The sequence below is a fragment of the Epargyreus clarus genome, unplaced genomic scaffold (genome assembly GCF_041222505.1).
Source record: "Epargyreus clarus isolate Ecla_fem2 unplaced genomic scaffold, WU_Ecla_fem_2.2 ptg000019l, whole genome shotgun sequence".
NCBI classification, from domain to species: domain Eukaryota; kingdom Metazoa; phylum Arthropoda; class Insecta; order Lepidoptera; family Hesperiidae; genus Epargyreus; species Epargyreus clarus.
The window spans coordinates 3904445-3926671 of record NW_027332227.1 but is presented as its reverse complement, the minus strand read 5'-3'; the positions used below and the strand labels follow the sequence as shown (position 1 = coordinate 3926671).

The following is a 22227-nucleotide window of genomic DNA, read 5'->3' as shown; positions in this document are numbered from 1 at the left end:
AGGACGTTTCGCGATAAACGTAATGCGAACATGTTGACAGGGGTGGTAAGGAGATCCGAAATCATATACGATATAAAGTCACGAATAATTTCGGATGTAGACTTCGTGGTTCTTAGCTTGTTTCGAATCTAAAAAGAGAGACCTGAGGCTCTACATTCTGTAGTAATCACTAACAAGACTAATTATTTTATTTTTGTTCTGAGAATATAGTACATAATTTAAATTACTAAATTGTAACATAAAAATAAAGTAAATCATATTATTATCATTTTTGTATTTTCTTTACAATTTACATTTCCTTAACATTCAAATATCTGTAACCGAAATATCGGAAACAATTACATAATCCGATATAATTCGAACTATCTATATTAAGGACCAATATTAATCCTTTCATATTTTCGTATCCAGATCCGAATTTTCTATCCCTAACATCCCTACTCGTAGGTATACATAGAGGTCCGAATACATAGCGCCTCTATCAATGGGCTGTATGAGGGAAGTGGGGAATGAAAATTACCTCGAGCCTTTGCTCTCCCTCGCCGGTAGAGCAGTGGGGTGCATTTAATTGTGCCAATATATAAACATACACGGAAAACGCACTATCAAATTGGATTTGTCGTTATCACATGGGAGTTTCTATTCGATTTTCTTGCTTTTAGGTTGTTTTAATAAACCCCACTAGATTTAAGAAACGTGACTATCGTGGTCTTCGTATGCAAGTTAATATTAATCTTATATATAAAATTCCTGTGTCACAACGTTAGTTACCGTACTCCTCCGAAACGGCTTTACCGATTTTCACCAAAATTATATGCATACTCAGTAGGTCTGAGAATCGGCTACTATCTATTTTTCATATCCCTAAGTGATAAGGGTTGTTCGCCCTTAATATTTTTTATTTATACGGCAACACAACGTTTACCGGGTCTGCTAGTATTAACATAAAATGATTCTTACTGTTTCTGTTTATTTATATTTTCCAAATATTTTTTAAACAGATACTACTAGTACAAGTATACTGATGTCATAATATATAATGAGTAATGACTAACGCATATACGAATTCCTACGGATGAGCAAGGTCAATTCAAGAAGACCTAGATTCCTGGAAGTTTATGATGCTGCTCCAAATGCAAATTGCAACGACGACATCACAGTATTACAATTTTTATTAAATCAAAGAATTTCATTGTTTTTTCTCTATTCTTTACTGTTTTATTTTTTTTCCTCTTTTTCGAATTCTCCAATTCGTCCAACAGTCATATGCAAATTGTATTTAAATACGACTAGCATATCGAACATGTATGTTATCGGCGTTAAATCAACGTATTAGAATTCGGTTTGAGTTTGGTAAAACCATCTCGTTACAGTGTATTATTAAATATGCGACATCTATGTCATTTTATAAAATTGAAAATGCAAAGAACCACCAGAAAGTTGCATTAGTAACAGGATAAAAATGCTCCAAACATTCTTGAAGGTGAAAGTCATCGCATATGAGGCCATCGTATGACGAATATTTGTTATGGCTTGCGTATAATATGTAGACATGTGTATTGTGTGGCATGCACTGAATTCGCCTAGTTCCGTGATATCACTAGCGAGCGATGCGCGGGCGCGCCTGTGGCCTACATTTCGCGTTCTATTTTTCAGCTCGCTCTAGCGCCCTCTATAATTAGATCCGCATTGTTTATTGGGCGACCGATTTACTACGTACCTACACTTCCTGTATTGAATTTACCTCGTTCCATTCGTAGTTCGACTACTAATCGAACCGTTTAATAAATTAACGCGTGACGCCATTACGACGTTTCCTGTATTTATGGCTTTATAAATACAAGTCTATGTCGAACACGTTCGGAGTAGATACGCGAAAACCGGTTCGTAAACAAACATAAAGTTGAAACAAAGAGAATCCGATCTATGAGTATGGTTGATAAGCGCGCAAGAATTCGTAGTATTCGTAACAAAAGCAACACAACACGGTATTAATAAACCCCCATTCCGTTGCGAGGCGGTTTAAAGGACTCGACATCTGTCCCAACGCAAATAGGTCGTGATAAAATACCTGCTCGTGGGAGCTATTTTAAGCTGTAACAACTAGAGCTGTACATTTGGACTGTCTCCAACATTTACTGCTAATGAAAATCGAACTGCCCGTTATGTTTACAGACTAATATTTGTTTTGTTACGGTGTTACACTCGTGTAAAGATTCTTTTATTTATAAAAACCGCTACATAAGCGCATATATTTATGACTGTTTGGAATTACCTTGTTGAAGGTCATTGGTTTATTTTTAAATGACATACAAAAAACAGAATGACCATAATTTTCAATGGCGTAGTGCATAGGTTTTAAAGGAGAATAATGATGTACTTGCAAGCGTTGGGACGTAAATACTTAGAATAGAAACATTGATCGATTACCTGTAACTCTACGAATTAGAGCAGCGTGGTGAAATATTCCGTCCCAAATCAAAGGGAGAGTCTGATACCCTTTTCAATAAAATTTTGTAGTAGCAGTTCGCACGCAGTCTTTGTGATGACTACTGCTGGTCATGGACATCCGTAACCAACCTCAGATAAGTCAAGACCACCAAGTTAAGTGAGGTTGACCACAAATGTCTTGCTATCCCCGAGTAAGAACGCCTCGGAGTACGTCGCCCTTACCACAACCCTTCAAACCAGAACACAGCAGCGCTGACCAAGCAGAAATATACCTAAATGACAAATATTAATCGGTTAAAAGGAAATAAAACCTAATTAACACAAAACAGTAAAGTAAACGTTACTAAAAATATTAATTGAATATCAAAAGTATAAAGCACAGTCACAATGTTATCGCCTGTTGATCCGGCGTGAGTTGATTGTGACATACAACTAAGTAGTTTTCCTTCTGCAGTTTCTGTGTCAGTGGGTCAATAGCTTACAAGCGAATAATTTTCTAACTACTTACGAACCGGTTTGAACATTACATCAGATGGACCTAAATTCCGGCCCATCGGCACGAAACTTTCGAGACCGTAATTTAAGGGTCTTCAAAACGTAATTTGTTACGACATCGAGTCATTACACTGGTAACGATCGAACTCGGCAACGAGATCGCGTAAATTACGCGAAATAACGAAAAAGGGCTCGTTTATATACAGACGTAGGCCGTGTCAGACGCGTGTCGTATCAGGCAACGGAAACTAGTAATAAGATGTTCGCGAATTCTTTTTCGTACGCTAGACGTTCGCAAAAATGTTCGTAAAATCCTGATATATTTAACGAGAGAAATATGTGTGGAGGGAAGATTTGAAATTCTCTTTTATTGTCAGGTTAATGAGTAATATTCCATTGTTTTAACCTATTCTCACGATAATTACAGCGCGTACTTATTCTTTGAGTAGCCGTATGTGAGAACATGTTAAGTGATTAAAACTGTCTGTTAAGGCTCACCGCTCATTGGCTACTATCGCCTATGTAATAATTGCGTAGGTTACTATTTTGTCGCTTAAGGTACTGACAAGTGTATTGAGCTGCCTGCACTTCGATTAGTCGCAAGGGAGACCGAAGAGCGACACATGTTTGCTTTCGAACAACTGTCTACAATAGATTTTCTAGGCGTTTGTAAACCTGCAAAAGCAACTAAATAGTTGCTGAACAACTTTTGGAAGTCGCGATAACTACTACTTAATCGCTAAAGCCAGGCGTTCAAGCGATAGTAGCCATTGTGCGGTCATCCTAAAACCGAGGGAATTGTTATTAAACAGAGCATAGATAAATTTCATGAGAATATGCTCGGAATTGAAACTATGCGATAAGTCGGCGATATGATAGCGGGCCGGTGATAAAGATCGCAAACGAGTGTAGAGCAAAACATTGTAGTGGGTCACCGGGCCAATGTCACCCGCAGCCGACCTGCTCTATATAGGCAGTCCAGTCTGCCTAGGCCGCCGAGACCCTAAACATTTGCTCCACTTATTCTTAATTAATACTGATTTATTTATTTCGGTAAGTAAGGAAGTGCAATTTTTATATCTAAGTTTGTATAGGTACTTTTTTCGTATCTGGTAGAGACTCGTTCTGTCCAAGATATTTGCATTTATTAAATTTAAATACAGAGTACCAACACAACGGAAAACAAGAAGTTTTTGATCTTTACCCCAATTTGGGAACTGTCTTCTTTTAATGTATGCAGAACTGCTAGTACTTTGTACTTTTCGTTAAATTTGATAGAGCTGTCTCAATGAAAAATTGCAAACACATTAAAAAATGTATATTATATAGCATGTATAGGTATACGTTTTAGAACTACCTTCGTATTATATTTAAGATTATCATTAATTTATTACTAAGAGGACAAGGTCATAATGACAATAAATTATTCATATTACACATGTGTGCAGTCCATTATAATGTAAATACCTGAACTACGGGGGATTTATTTGGATACTTAAACAAATTATTTATTCAGAGTATTATTAAAACAGGAAAACTTTGAATACCTAGATTCCAGTAGTTTGTTTATTACTCATGATATGTTTTTAACAAATTGTTGTGACTATGTACTTAAGGAAAAGATTTCGGGTATTCCACGTCAATGTATGATTGTAAGAGTTCGAAAACAAATATAATCGAGCTATGACGATGACATTATCACGAACGCGCTACGAAAACTTGCTGGAAAACCCGTACGTACTGCTGTAGCATTACCATGAGTTGGCATAGAAACGCCACTATAGAAATGGTAAATAGAAAACTATTGTCATTTTGCTAGTGAATAACATAACTACTATCGTTACGGTATTTCTTGTCAACGTCTGTCAAATTAATGACTCATGGGACCGAATTTGTATGGCAATAGATCATAATGACATTCGCTAGCGATTTGATTTCGATAGGTTTTTTACGTATCGAGTTACGTCACTACGGATTTTAGTTCTACGAGTAACCACCAGAGGCGCTGTACAATTTTTCATACATTTATTTTACGCAGTCGCTAGCGAGTAATACTTTTGTAAACTCATGGTAGTCCTACTGGATTTCCAAAAGTAGTAGATAAATGCGTCAAACTTGCTACAATATTTTGGATTTAATAATATAATATAAAATATAAATATAAAAGACAAGATTCTATAATATAAAAGACATCACCACTTTGGATTGAACAACAATAATATAATGTAATGTTATACAAAGTTATAGTGTAGCAAATTTGTCCAAACAAGCTTTATTGTAGGTGATAATTAATAAATTTGGTAAAAGAGATATTGATAACAAGCCCGCTGGGTTTCTTGCCAGATTTTCCCTATTGAGTTTGTGTTCCGATGTGGTAGTAGAATAGAAAAAAAAACAAAATGACTTCTTCTATTAAAGGTTACTAATTTAGCGTAATACGTAGAAAAAAAAGGATTAAAAAGGTCAAAACTGAAAAATAAATGTTTATGCGGATATAATCCTCTAAAGTAAATAATGACTTTTCGTATTCCTTTCCTTATTTACCAATTAACAGGTTAACTATTAGGTAAACTTTATGTTACGAAACCATATTCTTGCCAATTATGCACATAAATAATTAACAAAGTTATTAACCAATTACCAATTAGTTAGTACACTCGTAGTCTTGTATAGACTATTATTACTACTATTACCTAAGAAACATATTTGTTCGACATACTATAATTTTTCCTTTACTTTTAAGTCATACGTCAAATGTATATACTAGCTGACCTGGCAAACTTTGTACCGCCTCAAAATCTATTTATCAAATATATTTCATATAAAATATAGCCTATGTTACTCGTGGATAATGTAGCTTTCGAATGGTGAAAGAATTTTTAAAATCGGTCCAGTAATTTTTGAGCCTATTCATTACAATCAAACAAACAAACAAAGTTTTCCTCTTTATAATATTAGTATAGATACCAGCCGAACTTTTGCCGTAGCGAAATAAATTAACATCATTTACCTGGAATCTATGAATAACATTCAATATTACTGTGTAGCTCCGAATCTGAATAATATAAATAATTTATTATTAACGTCATATTCCCTGTAGGCAGCATAATAATAGATAGTTAATGTTATCTTACTCAATGTCAATGACGATAACACTTAGTTACGCAAACACTCAAATACTTCCGATATACACATTAAACAATATAGCTTAATACTTATCATATCTTTACAATAAGCGCTTCAAAAATGCGTGTAATTGTTGTAATGACATCATTCTACTATAGGCATTATGTATCCAATATGTATATTGTTACTTAACATTGATTGATGAATACTAACACAAATTGCCCTGAACATCATCATTAAAATTATCAGAATGTTTTCTAGCGATTTTCGAAACATATCTTAAGCGAAAAAAGCTATGTACTTGAGTACTATAAATCAATTTTAGATTTTATTCTTCAATCCTAGCCTAGCTAAGGCGACATTCAATGCGACTCTGTAAGAGTAACTATATTTTATATATCTGTAAACGTACCTTTTATTAAAATAAGTTACCATTCAATGTGTTTTTGACCTGTAAAGCTAACATTAATCAAACAAATGCTAATGTTACATCTTTTAACTTTTAGCCTAACATTTAATTCTTCGATTTAAGATCTCTACACAGACGAGATTCCATATTATATACCTGTGTATATTTGAACATATTTCCAGGACGAAGCTTCAACAACATACCGTTACTGAAACATCGGCACGTGATCAGCCTAGCGCAGTTTCTGCCTAGCCACGCGGAAGTGGCGGTGAAAGTGGGGTGAAAGCGGCGCAACATTTACCTAATCGCGCGGGCGTTACATCAATGTGAAAGTCAATGTTATAGGCGATGACTGCGCCCGTATGTGTGTCGTTGACGACAAACGAATTATTCGTAATCGTGATGGGTTGTCTTAAGTTCTGCCTAGATACCTACATTTATGTTTTTTTTTATTTACAATTTTATTGTAGAGTTACGTATGCTTGTTAGTATTTAATAATTATTAATCTTAAACAGTTTTCTATCAACCTTAAAATTTGATTAATAATAAATTATTAGTTCTCAGAAACAATGTGGAATTCGATATCGTTAGTTGAGTGATGTTTGAACCTTAATTAGCGATCATAATAGTCATATACCTGTTAAATGTTTTTGCTTTACATCCTAAAACTTCGAACGTTCAAGTTAAAGCATACAAAGTGTCAACCCTTAATATTAAACTTAACTCCTTGCTCCTCTATAATAAAAATAATAATATTTACTATAAGTATATAAAATAATTCTTAGAGTTCGGTCATACGATCTTAGAAGACGGCAAGAATAGTGCCAAGGACTCGAATTTATTTTCACCTACTTTGAAAGAAAATATATTTTCTTGCGTGAAAGTGTTTACTTTAGTTCATGCAGGCGAGACTGAGTTTTGGTAATTAGGCCGGCGAGCCGTTGAACGTATAACATTAATATCTAAATAACGGGCGGAATGGGAACCACGCTATAAATTTGCAAGATTTGTTCTAAATTATTGGAACTAATCCGGCGAGTGCAATGCTAGTTCAGTGGTATACATTTCGGCCGGTGGTCCGTTTTTATGGCTAGGTCAGTCCTCTATTTTGTTGCCATGTGCGTATTAAAAAATAATCATGACTTGCTTAAGCGGTAAAGTAAAATTCACGAAGAAACTTAAACGCCTGGAATTGTCAATAATATTTATAATTATTTTTAATACTTACAAAATTAAATGACTCAAGCTGCAGTATCATATAAGCTTTATATACTGATTGTAACTTTTCAAGATTTTTTATATGATCAGCTTAATGCTATTTTATATATTAGATCGAAATCTCGGTTGTATAAGAATGTTGATTGTAAAATTACATCCAACATAATTAATCAAAAAGGTCAACACAATTGATCTTAAATATAGTTGACATATTTCTGATCAGATAATAAAAACTACGACCATTGATTAGATCGCAATTACCACAAGGATAGTACATTGGAGATTTAGTAGGACATAATTAATTAGTACTCGTATCGGTAGATAACAATTGATATAATTTTGTTGTGTAATGTTACTTAGCTATAAAAACTGTCTAGCTTCTTAATTAAAGTTTAATATTCCTATGTAGTACATATATGTATGGATGATACTCGTATTAACAACTTTGTTGTATAATTAATCTCTAAGCATGTCTCATGATGTAACGTGGACATTATGCTTATTGTAACAAATGTGGTACCACGTTTACTGGTCTGTGGTTAATTCATAGAAATGAATATCATTAAATTGGAATAAAGCTTTTTTGCAACTATCCGCGACTAACATGTCGCGTGCTTAAAGGTAAAAGGGCCTATAGCTAAGGGTTAATAGGGATTTATGCTGAAAGGGCACATAAAAATTTTTTTTTTTGCCATTTGGTTTGAAATTATCTGAAACGTAAAAAATTTTTAGTTCGGTTTGAAATTATCTGAAACGTAAAAAAATTTTTACGTTTCAGATAATTTCAAACCGAATGGCAAAAAAAAAAAATTTTATGTGCCCTTTCAGCATAAATCCCTATTAACCCTTAGCTATAGGCCCTTTTACCTTTAAGCACGCGATGTATTATGGTATCATTCTTTTAAGACGTGCAATATAAACCGACTATAGAGTCGCTCCACACACTCGTATGTACCATTGAGTCGATCAGTACAAATGTGCCATCCTTTATGCCACCAATACATAATAATATTTCGATATTCGTATTTCGACGGCTAATCGTCATTTAACTTTTTAATATGGATTTTCGCAAAATATTGCCCAAGTAAACCCCTGCTAACGTAATATTACCCACTTCTTAATATAAGCTATGACGGATAATATGCCTCATTTGCCAATAACCCCTAAGAAAACCGAGATCGCCGCAGGCTGTGAGCACGTATTCTCGAAATGGAGCAAAACTAGAGAAAGTGGCGGGGCGTTATCACGGAGCGAGTGATAGCGGGTATCTAAGTGGGTCGGTGCACGCGACTATGCTAACTGCGCTTATCATCCCAACTACATACCGATTGTTTGTTTACTAACCTCCCCCCACATTTCGATAACAGAGAAAAGCCTAGTTGGCGATTTCATACAACTGTACGCTTATCTTTGACATCCTTGACCCGAAATTAAATTAGATATGTGTTATCGACTGACCCACTGGAACGACTTGTTTCTATTTCTGCTAATTGTAAACGAGTTGTACCACTAACTACGTGCGAGAAAAACATTGTTAAAATATTTTTTTTTTGTTTTCTAATGTTTCGAAAATCATTACTTTTAATGTACATTGCAGATTTAACCATTACATAAAAAAAAAAAGTAATTTACTATTCCTATTTATTATTTTACAAATTGACGTTTCGTGGAAATACGTATGCTATTTTTTCACCTCGCGTAAATCTATGGAAAATAAACAGTACAATCATTCGAACGTAATCTAATCGCTCCTTTTACGTACGGCACAAAAACCTCAATGTATGGTATTGACGACAATCTAACCCCATTCACGCCACGTGATATAACAGATGCTTACACAACGCACCGCACCGCTCGCGTCAAAACCAAAACATGGTGGACTGTTGAGCACTTTGTTTCAATGGCGTTGGTTCTCGAGATGTCGAGTGCGAGTAACGAGTGGCTTCCTCGTGGCGAGTAGGAAACGCGGCGAGCGCCTTGACCCACTTCCAGCTCGCCTCTCTACTCTACCCGCACTGTCATGACACGAACCGAGTTGCTGACACTATGGTTGCCAACTTCGTTAATTTGATAGTCAGATTCGGTGTCTAGTTAGTGAGGCAGCCAAATTAATCGAGAATACGACACGATGCTGCTCTGTAGCTTAGTCTAATTGAAATATTGAACATTTAAAATAGCGAACACTTGGTAACATTAAAAACGCGTTTGTGAAGATGAATAGATAAATAGATTCTTTATTTATTTCATGAACTTAAGCAATAACAAAAAAATATAACAGAATAGATGTTTGGTACTCATTCACGCAAAAACTATTTGATTTGGATAACTATCGGCTCACAGGTAGCCACTCACTCAGATCACTTTGATCGAGAAAATGACATGGTACTATAATTCCGTGAAACTTATTTGTAATGTTAAACATTTTATAACACAGAAAATATAGGAAAATGCTGAATTCAAGATTAGTAATGGTTTAACATTTACAATTTCTATAAATACGTAAACGATAAGTATTATTTTCCATTCCTTTCGATTGAATTATGAACGGGTTTAAGCCCTGAGAGGCCAGACGGAAAATTTTAACGACAAGTCCTTACATTAGCTTTGGGTAGTCAGGGAAATTGTAATAATAATAGTAAGAGTTGTAGAGTGTGGCTATGATTGTGACGGACATTCCCTTATTACACTAGAAGATATGAGTAGGCCAGTCAGTTCTTCCACCAAATTCCATTGCAACGGAGTACTTCAGGTCTTCCCCGGTTTCGGGCAGGTATGATTGAGTACGTTGGCAACCCTGTAACCGACACTGAGCTCTCGCAACCGCAAGATCGCGATGCAATAGTATTACAACCGCAGACCGAGAGCGATCGCGCCCACAACTGTTTACGGAAGATAATGAAATCACTATAGGATTATCACTTATTAATGTCTACGGTACAGGTATGATAACAAGGTACAAGAAATGTAAGGTTTTAAGGCTGCATTTACATCAGCGTCGCGGCCAACGTTGAATCGATCGAAATGTGGGGTAGCCTTGTGTAATTTTAAATACAAATGTATATACAATCGAACAATATAATATTTTACTGTTATATCATTAAATCACATTTAAAATAAACATAGATTAACATTTTGAAGAACTGTGATGAGTGATAATTATATTTGTTTTTATGACGTCGAATAACATGTCGATAAACAGCAAAAGGAGATAAGCTGGTAATTTCGGGTTAAAATGTTGTGTGTAAGAAAATATCGTCAAATATATTCCGTTATTTCCAAAAGAAACTTATGAAAAGGAATTTAATAAAAGATAATTATCATTGCGCATGCTTTGAAAACCCCGCGCAATATTAATGCATTTTATTTGTATGCATACCGTCCCCATTTATTGTTTTTTATCAGGCAGATTGGATTCTCAAACTGCAATATAATATACAACTAGCACTAAATTAATAATACCATATCGTTATACCGAGCTTGTGGTTTAGATTAGAGGTTCTCAATAGCGGTGGTCGTTGAATCAACGAACTAGTTAAATCAACCGTTGATTCACTTTCAACGAATCAACGTTAACCCAATAGAAATTAACTAGTTAAATACGTCAACGACGTTGAACGGAACGTTTCGTTATTTTCAACGTAAATTGTATTTTGTAACGGTGGTCGTTGAATCAACGAACAAGTTAAATCAACCGTTCAACGAATCAACGTTACGTCAACGACGTTAAACGGAACGTTTCGTTATTTTCAACGTAAAATTGTATTTTGTTTAGAATTAAACTTACGTTATTTTTTTTTATAATATACGAGTAGCAGACGAGCTTGATTGTCGGTATAATAGCATAATTTAAACTCCAATTATGTAGAACATATCGAATTATTTCCTAATAAATAATTATAATTATCAATTCTTGATATTGATATTTAATAACACGCACTACGTCAATTTTTTTCTAAAATAACATTTACCGCACTTCAGTAGAGAAGCGTTGATCGTTGCAGCATAGTTAAAAACCGTTTATTATTGATGCAAGTTGAAATTAGTAACACGTTAACTCGTTGACGAAATTAACTAGTTGATCAACTAGTTAATCAATGGAAATTAACGTTGACGTTTCGTTGACCGAAAAAACTTCAACGACCCACCGCTAGTTCTCAAGCTTATTTCGTCTACCCCCCACTATAAAAATCGGAATTATAGGACTTAAATATTCAAAATGGCAATTTCAAATGGGTCCATAACTAAAGTACGAACATAATAATGGATAGATTGTTGTACGCAGTTTAATTAAAATATTAGTAAAAGAAATCCAGGGCCCACATGGTTATCACCAATCTGAGAAAGACTGGTTTAGATTTATAAAGCTCTTACTAATCTCATAAAATATGACATCGATAGGCGTTTAAGAAGCTTATATAGGTCAGAGTAGGTATAATAGATCGCGTGATTCAATAAACATTGTTTTAAACTACCGATCGTATCTTATTCACAGAGCGTTATTGTATCACGTGTGTGGCGCACGTGAGATGTGTAACAGAAGATTTGTTCACATACCTGTAATCATGTATCGATCGATAATAGCCGGGAGTTTAAGAACAAATGTTAGTGTGAAAATGTACTCAAATGAAAATTATTGTTAACAAATGTATTACAATGACAGGAGTCGCGTATTATTAACCTACTTGTATTACTAGTCTGGCTCTACTATATGCTACTGGACGCGGTTCATTTAATGATCCAGCGCCTCGAGTGACTACAATGTCAAGATTAGCACGTATAATATAATAATGTACATTGTAGCAGGGCCAGATTTAAGGTCTGGAGACTGACAATGAAAGACTGCTCCTTCATTTTCAGAAAAAAACGAACTATTTTTATTTCAGTTAACTCTTTCAGAAATGTATTGCCCACAAATAAAGTTATTTTAACAAAGAATGTAGTAATTAGTTAGACGCAAATATAATCGATAATAATGCGTAAAATACTGTTTGGAAAAATGCTTTTTTCTCTACTGTGGAGGCCCCGGGAGAGTAGACGTGGATGGGTTCCCACAAATCCGGCCCTAGATTAGTAGCAGTGGCTAAAGGTATAATTTACCTATACGAAATAAAACAGAATAGCAAAGTACAATAAATAATGCAGGCAAAATGTCAAGTCTAAAATTAGTGAACTTTGCGAGGCCACGACAGCCGATCAATTGCTTCGAAAGATGGCGCCTGTACGCGATCGGAAATCGACGACCTTGCTACAATAAAGGTTTCACAATAAAGTTTGAATTAAATTGATATTGACTACCTACTTTAACATTTATTCTGTGTTATGTATAATCCCTATTGTTTATTATTTCGAATGGAAACGTAATTAATATTTACGTAAATCGCAATGTTACTTTAAATTATGCTAATTAATTTAAAGTAACATAAATTTATGCTAATTATATTATTTATATCACGCAATGTATTTCAATGATTGGATCGCGATCCCCAAGGGGTCAGAAAGCTTCAGTAAGGGGGTCACGAAAGCTGGGGTATAAAAATATTGAAAAATACTGATATAATGAATAGATGATTAATGAAAATATTATTCGGTGCGATCTTATAATCGAGTTAACAATAACGTGCCGTAACTACGGGTAGCTATTGCATTAACACCTAGATTTTTTCGCAACACCAAACAAAATGTAGACACTATTACCCGCCACACACGTACGAATTGATGTTGGACATCAAAACGTGATTTTTCTATTGTTTGACTCTTATTTTCGTAAGCTTGCAATACTTGGACTATTTATTTAAACAATGTATGACGTTTAATTGTGTAGAATATATTCATAGAAAAGACAAGTCGAATATTCAGATGAACACTATGTTCTTTTCAAACTTGGATATAGAATAACGTTAAATAAAGGCAATGCGCGCGCATCTTTTGTTCTATTCCAAAAAAAAGTAATCTGATTTTCATCGTCCCAGAAAAAGCACTTAAAAAAATATTCGATAATCTATTATCATAAAATTTAATATTAAAATAATCTCCATCCTTTAACAATCCAACTTAAAATACAGGAAATGAGAAAGGTTAGATAACGATTTAATTAAATCGTGTATCAAATGCGTTTAAAATTATAATGGATAGGAACAATAATAAATGAAGTGACTGCACGCTCGTTCGCCACTTCTATTACATAAATCACCTGCATTGATGCAATTAGCCATTGTATTTCATCCGGCAAGCAAACGAGGTTGTTGGCAAAATATTCGCAAACTTCTCGAAATCCAATTTGTAGAGGTCAGATCGCACTTCACAGGCCAACAAATATTTAAAACAAGGTCACAGTGTTCGAAATATTAATAAAAACTAGTTTGAAAGATTTTCTACGTAAAAACGTCCGGTTGAGATGTAGGTAACGATATTGTCGATGACCGAAATATTTGATGCGATGCTAAATAATAGATAGTTCTTTAATTGTGGAATTAATTCGTCGCTCATGATAATTGTATATTTGCTGCTGGTAAGACTTAAATTGTAATTGGAACGACCCATATTTTATTATTTCTTACAAATAGCAATTTTATTATTCAGAAGAAGTACACATATTTTTGATCACAGATAAGAAACATATTAAAATTCCGCAAATGCCAGTATTTCACGGACAGAAATTAAGTTATTTTTGTTATCGCGTAACTCAAAATAGCGTGTAACCAAAAATATACCGTATCGTAAAATAAACAACATTTTATTTTCGACGAAAAGTTTTTCCTTAAATTTTCTCAGAACTTGCCACCTCATTATATCAAAGTTGAAAGAAATTCGATGTTCCACTTTAAAGACGACATGAAACATAAATTGTATTAAAAACAAGTAATTTTAATTAATTGATAATCTTTAATGAGTTATAAAAGCGTGGCTTTACTTTATTTTTTAATTAAATCTGTATAGAGTTGAAAGTATCTGAAATAATTATAATATTAGGGTTGCAAGCTACTGTATGGATGACGTCTAACTAAACTGTAATGTAACTCACACGAATTTACATTAGAATTGATATAATACTAACGTGGTGGCGACCCTGCTAAGAAACTGGCAATTTCCCTTCCCAATGGATGCATACTTCCTTTTGCAACACTACGTAACGCAACTGTTACGATGACATAGACACTTTCACTAAAATCAAAATCTATTCACTATTTATCGGCATAACCCGAACAAACGGATAAAACTTTAATGAAAGACACATTTAAAAAATCTACGCCTTTAAATTTTTAAGGCATGCAATGTCAGAAAACAAATTTTACTCACATTGTCCATTGGGCTGGTTCACTGCGAGAAGTTAGCGTAAATCCACAATTCACGATTAAACACAAATCACTTGTAAACCGACCGTCAAGCATAACAATAGAAGAATAATTTTATTGTCGCCGCGAGCACTTCACTTTATTGAATTTATCTCATTTCATTCCGCTTCACCGTTTCACACCGAGCGGTTAACACACACTTTTTCCAATAACAGTAAGTATAAATAAATACGATTACATAAAACTTCACACACCGTATCTAGGTTCACACCCAGTTCCAAGTAGGTACCTGTAACAAGACAAAGCGGTAGTAAGTCAAACGCTTCTCGCAGATAGGCAATCGCAAAAAACAATATTTCACTAATCTACGAACAGCAAAAGTTCACCGAGTACTTACTTGTGAAGCTTATTTAAAAATTAGAACAAAATAAACTAGGACGTAAAAGAATACGCCTTTATGAATCACACGAAACATACAGTCCAACCGCTGTCTGAACGCTGACTGGCCTGGCGCAACAGAACGGAGGGGAGCGGGGGGAGGACAGACGGAGGACGGCTCGAGGGAGGGAGACCGTCTGGTCGACTGGTTAGTCGACCAATTGGCTTGGCACGCACACAATTAAATTGCCAGTAAAACATTGGTAAAGTTTCTGTGTGATTAGCAAGCATGACGCCTACAGCCTCGCCGATCTTCATATTGAAAGGTTTTCCATACTCTTTAAGTCCAACAAAGTAATTATTAGTCTAGTTCATAAAGGACCTTAGAATCGCGGAATGTTGGGCGGCCATCCAACAAGAACATGCAACCTTCAGGAGTTCTCATGGCCATGCGCTCGAGCGTAAAGGTCATCTCACGCGGTTGGTACAGCAAGTAACAATGCTCGTCGAATAACTCGAGTCGAGTTCGAAAAGGACACCGCGGTTTCGAAACGTCGAATCATATAGATAATATTGTATGAATGTGTGGCTGATAAGACAGTTATCCGAGAACAAGTGAAGGAAACGCCGAGATAAGCGCCTCCGATAAGCGTTACGCGTGAGCAACGGCAGAGGGACGACACACGGTCGAACTACGTAATAATGTATGATAATAAAATTTAAACCAATGTATTGAAATGATTTACTTCCTGTTACTTCGTACCTATTCTGTCCGACGGCCTTATTCAAGGTTTCAATGTCGTAATTGTAGTTTAAATTGAGGTAAACATTGCAACGTCAAGTGCTAGTCATTACCATCAATTTAAACATAAATGGAATTAATCTACAGAATGATCATTCAATCGAATTTAATCTAAAGGGCTGCGAAAAATATTTTTCGCTACTTAAATTCTTGTTGCATGCCATTGTATAAATCATTGGATCACTATCCTCCTTCACATTAAACGTTGCACGAAGGCCTACAATTACAATCCTACACGATGGTATGGCGACCGGTTGTGCTAATTTTACACAAAACTAATTAAAAAGCTATCCTGGCAACGATAAGCGCAGCAATTAAATATGCTGAGTTGAATGCGATGTTAATTGTGTGACTAAACGTGATATTAATGTAAATGTGACTTGTGAAATCTATCATTATTACAAAAAAATACAGACAAATACTTAAATGGTTGGAAATGAGAGAAACTCTAATTAAAAGAATTTAAGAATACTTATGTATTAAGATCGCCACTTGTTAAGGTATTTCAGAATTATCGTAATCTACATTTCAATCTTAATATAAATTAACTAATAAAAGTTACGTACATTCATGAACCGCTACACATTGAATAAAAATAAAATAAATAACTTATTCTTCGTGGGGGTAACGCACTTGTTTGGTTCTCTACGTCTCTCTCACTCGCACTCGAGCGTAAAGATTTTTTGCTCGTACGCCGAGTCATCGCTATCGCCACGAATTCTTGACTTCATTTTAAAGACTCGGAAACCTTTCACTGGTCACTGATCAATTGGAAGTTTATTATCGAGTTGCTTGCGAAATAATGACCATAAAAGCGTTCCTAGCTACAAAGTGCCTACAACTACTTAGTAAACCTAAACGATCCATAACTATATTAAATTATCTGAAGATGAACGCCAAGGTCTAAACGACTGAACGCGCATCGTCGATCGTAGGAAGTTTAACAGTATTGGTTTTAACTTACTCACTTTTGATTGAGTTTCTCGATTCGCATTGCAAAATCGCTAATCACAAGGTTGTGCGCACACGTCAGGTAGCACAGAAGCAAGTTTTAAGGCTAGTCACGTATGGAAGGCAGATTTTCAACTAATTCACAATCACAGTCAGAGGAACTCGCGGCGCGTGAACACGTTCTATCGCGGTGGGGTCGGGCCTGAGACTGAGACAGACTGAGACCTGTTCGAGAGAAAGTGACCGTTTTCGTGCGATTACTTTCCAAGCAGTCGTCCAGTATGCTGCACTGGAGGCTACCGTTACCCCTTTTTGCGCAACGAGGTCGCGTGTAAAGTTCACGAGTGTGCTAGCGACAAAGTTGTGACCTGTTTTGTAATGTAGAGCCACTTTATTAAGTACATAGAATACTTGTTAATATAAACAAATTATATTACACTGCTTCGTACATTTGCTTGCTGAATTAGCAGATACCTTTTAAATGTAAGGATTACAAAACGTTCACACATCATCTGATGACGTAACGTGACTGGTATTGTAAACCTAGACTAATTATATTTTGCTGAGCGCGGTATACTTGTTACGTTATGTAAGTGGATACAGTGAGGGTAATCACTTCCGATCAAGTCAAACACAAAATTATGCAATAACACAAGAATCCGGTTACACGAAAGGTTTTTCTCTGCAAAGTAGAAATGTAGAGTCGGCATCGTAATGTCATTCACTTTGGAACAAAAGCAAAGATTTTTTGTGTAAAATCAATAAGCTAGGCGATTAAGAAAAATGTGGCTTAAAGTTTGTGAAAGGAACGGCGAGACAAAGAGGATATTAATGCTGAGACGTAGGACGAGAAGTCATTGTCCTAAGGCCGAGGAGGCTGAAGGGAACGCCCTTTAGTTTATCACGGGCTTTCAGCTTAATGCCAAGTTATTTGTCGCAGGCTATTACGGGCCCATAAAAGTCACAGTTCATATTAATTGCTTCGAACCGGGTTTTTACTTTAAGTGCACATAAAAAGCTTATACTCGTATACCTTTAAGTTTAAGGTTTTTGCAGCAACAGTACCACAGATAGAACATTCACCTTAATAAATCATGTTAGTTGACATGCGAAAAAGGAGATAAGATAAACAATGGTGTATAAAACCATGAACATGTTTTACCAAAAAACAACAAAAGAATCGAACTATCCGAGAAAAGGTTTAAATCTACTATAAAATTAACTTTATGTAAAAAAGCTTATTATCTAAATCAGTACTTAAATGATAAATCCGCATGGTATAACAGCTTCAGCTCCAACATCAATAATTAATGTTATGTACCACTATGTAAAATTGTATATTATTTACCCTTTAAACGAAGCAAATTTGCACACGTATGGAGTTTCTTGCGCCGCTTCTTCTCCCTAGCGAAACACCTTCTGAAGCAGTGGTAGTTTGTTGACTTTCAAAAAGTATTCTATATGAATCATATTTCAATAAATGGCATTTGAATTTGAATTTGAAAAGTAACAGAAAGTTAGAAGCTAATAAATACATTACTACAATCGCTACAACTGTGTCTAGTTTTCTATTCCTTGCAGTGGTGTAGCACTAATGTAATCTGGTTATAAGGGAGAGCACATAATACTTTTATGAGGAATTCCAATTTAGTCCTCACTCGTAACAACGCAAATCAAATAAACTTCAAGTCCTAACCTATTCTTTTTATCTTTAAATACCAGGCGAAGTGTACCGCTCGCTACTTCGTCAAATAAAAAGAAAAATAGAGATTGTTCAGTTGTTGGCATTTGTTGCCGTTATGTGAAACGGTCAATTCGGGCACATTCGGGTGTGCGCGCCCATTTCACGGACCGCATACTAAACTGTTGTAAGCGGACGGACATCTAGGGGTCGCAATCCGGTATTCGAGATTTCGAAAATACCGGGATACCGGGCCAAATTTAGGTCTTATTAATACCGGTTTTAATTTCACAAAAACCGGGATATTCGGTATTTTCGGTTTTTAGTAAAATAAAACAAAATAAAGTTATAGTCATATAAATTGACTCCAATGGACTCTGGACCAATGCAAAAGTCCATATTAAAGTTAATATTAAGCGTTACAATCGACACAACCTATGAAAATCAACAAACATCAGCATTGGATGTCAGGTGAGACTTGGCGTATTGTATAACTTTGGAGAGCTAAAGAAAAGGTTCGATTTGAAATAAAAGATATCTTAAAAAATCCGATGTATAACCCATCAATTTAAACCCAGAACATGGGCTATTGAGGATTCTGATGGTGTGATTGTTACCGAAATTAAGGAAATCGTCAATGTATGGCAAAATACTTCATATCACTTTTCTCTAATAGTCGACCTTATACACAACATATGCCAAAAAATGATATACAAAAAGAACCATCTATGTATATTCAAAGATGAAGTACGCGCTGCTATTTAACTTATTAAAACGCGACAAAGCAATTAATATAGATGATATTCCTATTGAAGTGTTTCGATCAATGGATGAACTCGAGGTTGACATGTTGCATACCATATGTAATCGCGTCTGGGAAAATGGACAGTGACCACGACACTGGGCCCACACTATTTTCATTACACGTCATACAAAAGGGTCGACAAGGAAGTGCAGTAACTATAGTTTTATGCTATTTTTCTTGAGGCTAGAGGAAGATGATATATTTTCAAGATATTTTATAACAATGACAATTATGACAATAGGCGTCAAGAAACAACCCGCCAACACGATCTTCGCTTTAACAAGATCTGCTGTCGATAGGCTTGATAAGATTTGGAGGAACCGCAACATATCAAAAAACACCAAGACAGACCAATATGGTTGTCGCAAGGGCCGATCAGCTGGTGATCTTCTTGTGTACCTCATTCACCTTTGGGAACAAGCTGTTGAGAGCAACGGGAAGGCATTGGCCGTAAGCCTGGACATCGCTAAGGCCTTTGACTGGCTCTGGCATAGGGTCCTTCTCGCGAAGTTACCATCTTAAGGTCTTCCCGAGAGGTTGTGCACATAGACAGCCAGCTTTCTGTCTGAGCGGCATATTAAGGTCGTAGTTGACGGGTGCTGCTCAGACACGGAGCTCATCAACGCTGGCGTGCCCCAAGGGTCTGTATTATCTCCCACGCTTTTTATTCTGCATATCAATGATTTGCTGCTATTAACCGGTGGCATTCATTGCTATGCAGATCATAGCACGGGAGATGGTATGTACACAGGCCGTGCGGACACCTCCCGGACATTCGTGGAAGAAAGCAGAATCCGACTTGTGTCTGAAATCGAGAACTCTCTGGAGCAGGTCTTGGAATGGGGTCGTCTTACCCTTGTTGAGTTCAACCCCATGAAGACACAAGTCTGCGCGTTTACCGCTAAAAAAGCCCCATTCGTCATAGCGCCTAAGTTCCAAAGTACCCCGCTCACCATTGGTAAAAGTGTAGGGATTCTGGGAGTTGACATCTCGTGTGACGTGCAGTATCGGAGTCATTTGGAAGTTAAAGCCAAGTTGGCTTCAAAGAAACTGGGCGTCCTGAACAGAGCCAAGGAGTACTTCACTGGGGGCCAACTCTTTCTGCTTTATGAAGCGCAAGCGAGGCCCCACATGTAGTACTGCTCGCATCTCTGGGCAGGGGCACCACAATACCAGCTTAAACCACTTGACTCCGTACAGAAACGCGCGGTGCGAATCGTCGATGACCCAGCGATCTCTGATCGGTTAGAACCCTTAAGCCTGCGGAGGGACATAGGTTCCCTCTGCGAGTTCTACCGACTTTACAATGGTGAGTGTTCTGAGGAACTGTTTGATCTGGTGCCTAAGCCGCCTTTCCTTCATCGCACCTCTCGCCGAAGGATGAAGTTCCATCCACATCAACTGGACCCGTGGCGGTCCTCCACGGTTCGGTTTGATCGTTCATTTTTGCCGCGTACGTGCAAAATGTGGAATGAACTTTCTCCTGGGGTATTCCCTCAGGACTATGACATGGGGCTCTTCAACAGAGACTTCAACAGAGACTTCAAGCAGAGACGTAGACGATTCGGATGCAAGATCGCCGTAAAATTGATGCCCTAGAAATACTATTCTCTGGATCTACGATTATCTGGATTAGAATACTAAAATATTTCGGCCGCATATTTAGGGACGAGAACTCAGTAGTACGGTTGTAGTTCCGTGAAAGGTAGATGGAAAGAGGTCACGCGGCAGATCGCCTACTCGCTGAACAGACCTTATAAAATCTAGCACACAGTGTTCCCTCGTCGAGTGTTGCCGCAAGGCCAGCATAGAAGGCGGTGGCGAAGGATCGCAATAGCGTCTGTTCAAGGCAGCTGTGGATGACTGACCAGTTGTCATCATCATGCCACGACCACTCTGTCAAGAGTGCACGACTACAGAGATATTTTTTTCCAGCTTTCCGCATATATTTTTATATAATTCATTTATTGATGAATTCGGAACTCATATCGTCGTTAATAAATCATTAACTTCTGTAATTAACTTGGTATTAAGTAATAGGACCTATTTTCCTTCGGAATTCCACTAAATTAACATTACATAGTAAAATGCTTAATAAAAATTAGTAACTTTATCTTAATCTCGAAAATATCGAAAAAACCGGAATACCGGGATTTGTCTGGGGTCAGTACCGAAAATACCGGTTTTGCTTAGATGGTCCGGTATTGCGACCCCTAGGACATACTGATTGCTTAGAACCGTAAATAATTCAGTAGGGATGCCGATCTCGATTAAGCGAAGATATTTTGGAGTAAAAGCATCGACAACTTTTAAATCGATATTAAGCTATCGCTTAATAAATTCGATTTAACGATTCGATATCTGATACCGGAGATTACAATTACTTTAAAATTACTTAATCCATTTTTATTCGTGTTGATCCCTTTGTGTTTTTAACGACCAAGTTTATGAGGACGAGGGACTTTTATTTTTTCGATATACCAGAGCAGCAATACAGCATTACAATACAAATTACCAATGAACAATTTTTATGAACTAGATCCCCTAATCGACGATATTTTTGTGTATCGATTCTTTAATTCGAATCGACTGCAAATTTATTATTTTTAGGAAAACCG

The 22227-nt window shown here is 36.2% G+C and overlaps 1 protein-coding gene across 5 annotated transcripts in view; it reads right to left on the bottom strand.

Moving 5' to 3' along the window:
* LOC140750220 (uncharacterized) overlaps positions 1-22227 on the bottom strand; it is an 84435-nt gene that overhangs the window by 18315 nt on the left and 43893 nt on the right. Inside the window, exons 1-2 of one of the 5 annotated variants that reach the window (XM_073083640.1) lie at positions 17137-17320; positions 14997-15281 (exon numbers count right to left, since the gene is read on the bottom strand). The exons of 1 other annotated variant lie outside the window; for it this stretch is intronic. The gene's annotated coding sequence lies outside the window, so the exon portion shown is untranslated. Of the gene's footprint in view, positions 1-14996; positions 15282-15389; positions 15518-17136; positions 17321-22227 lie in introns of those variants that run through there. 3 more of the 5 variants (XM_073083639.1, XM_073083638.1, XM_073083637.1) reach the window with 3 other exon arrangements.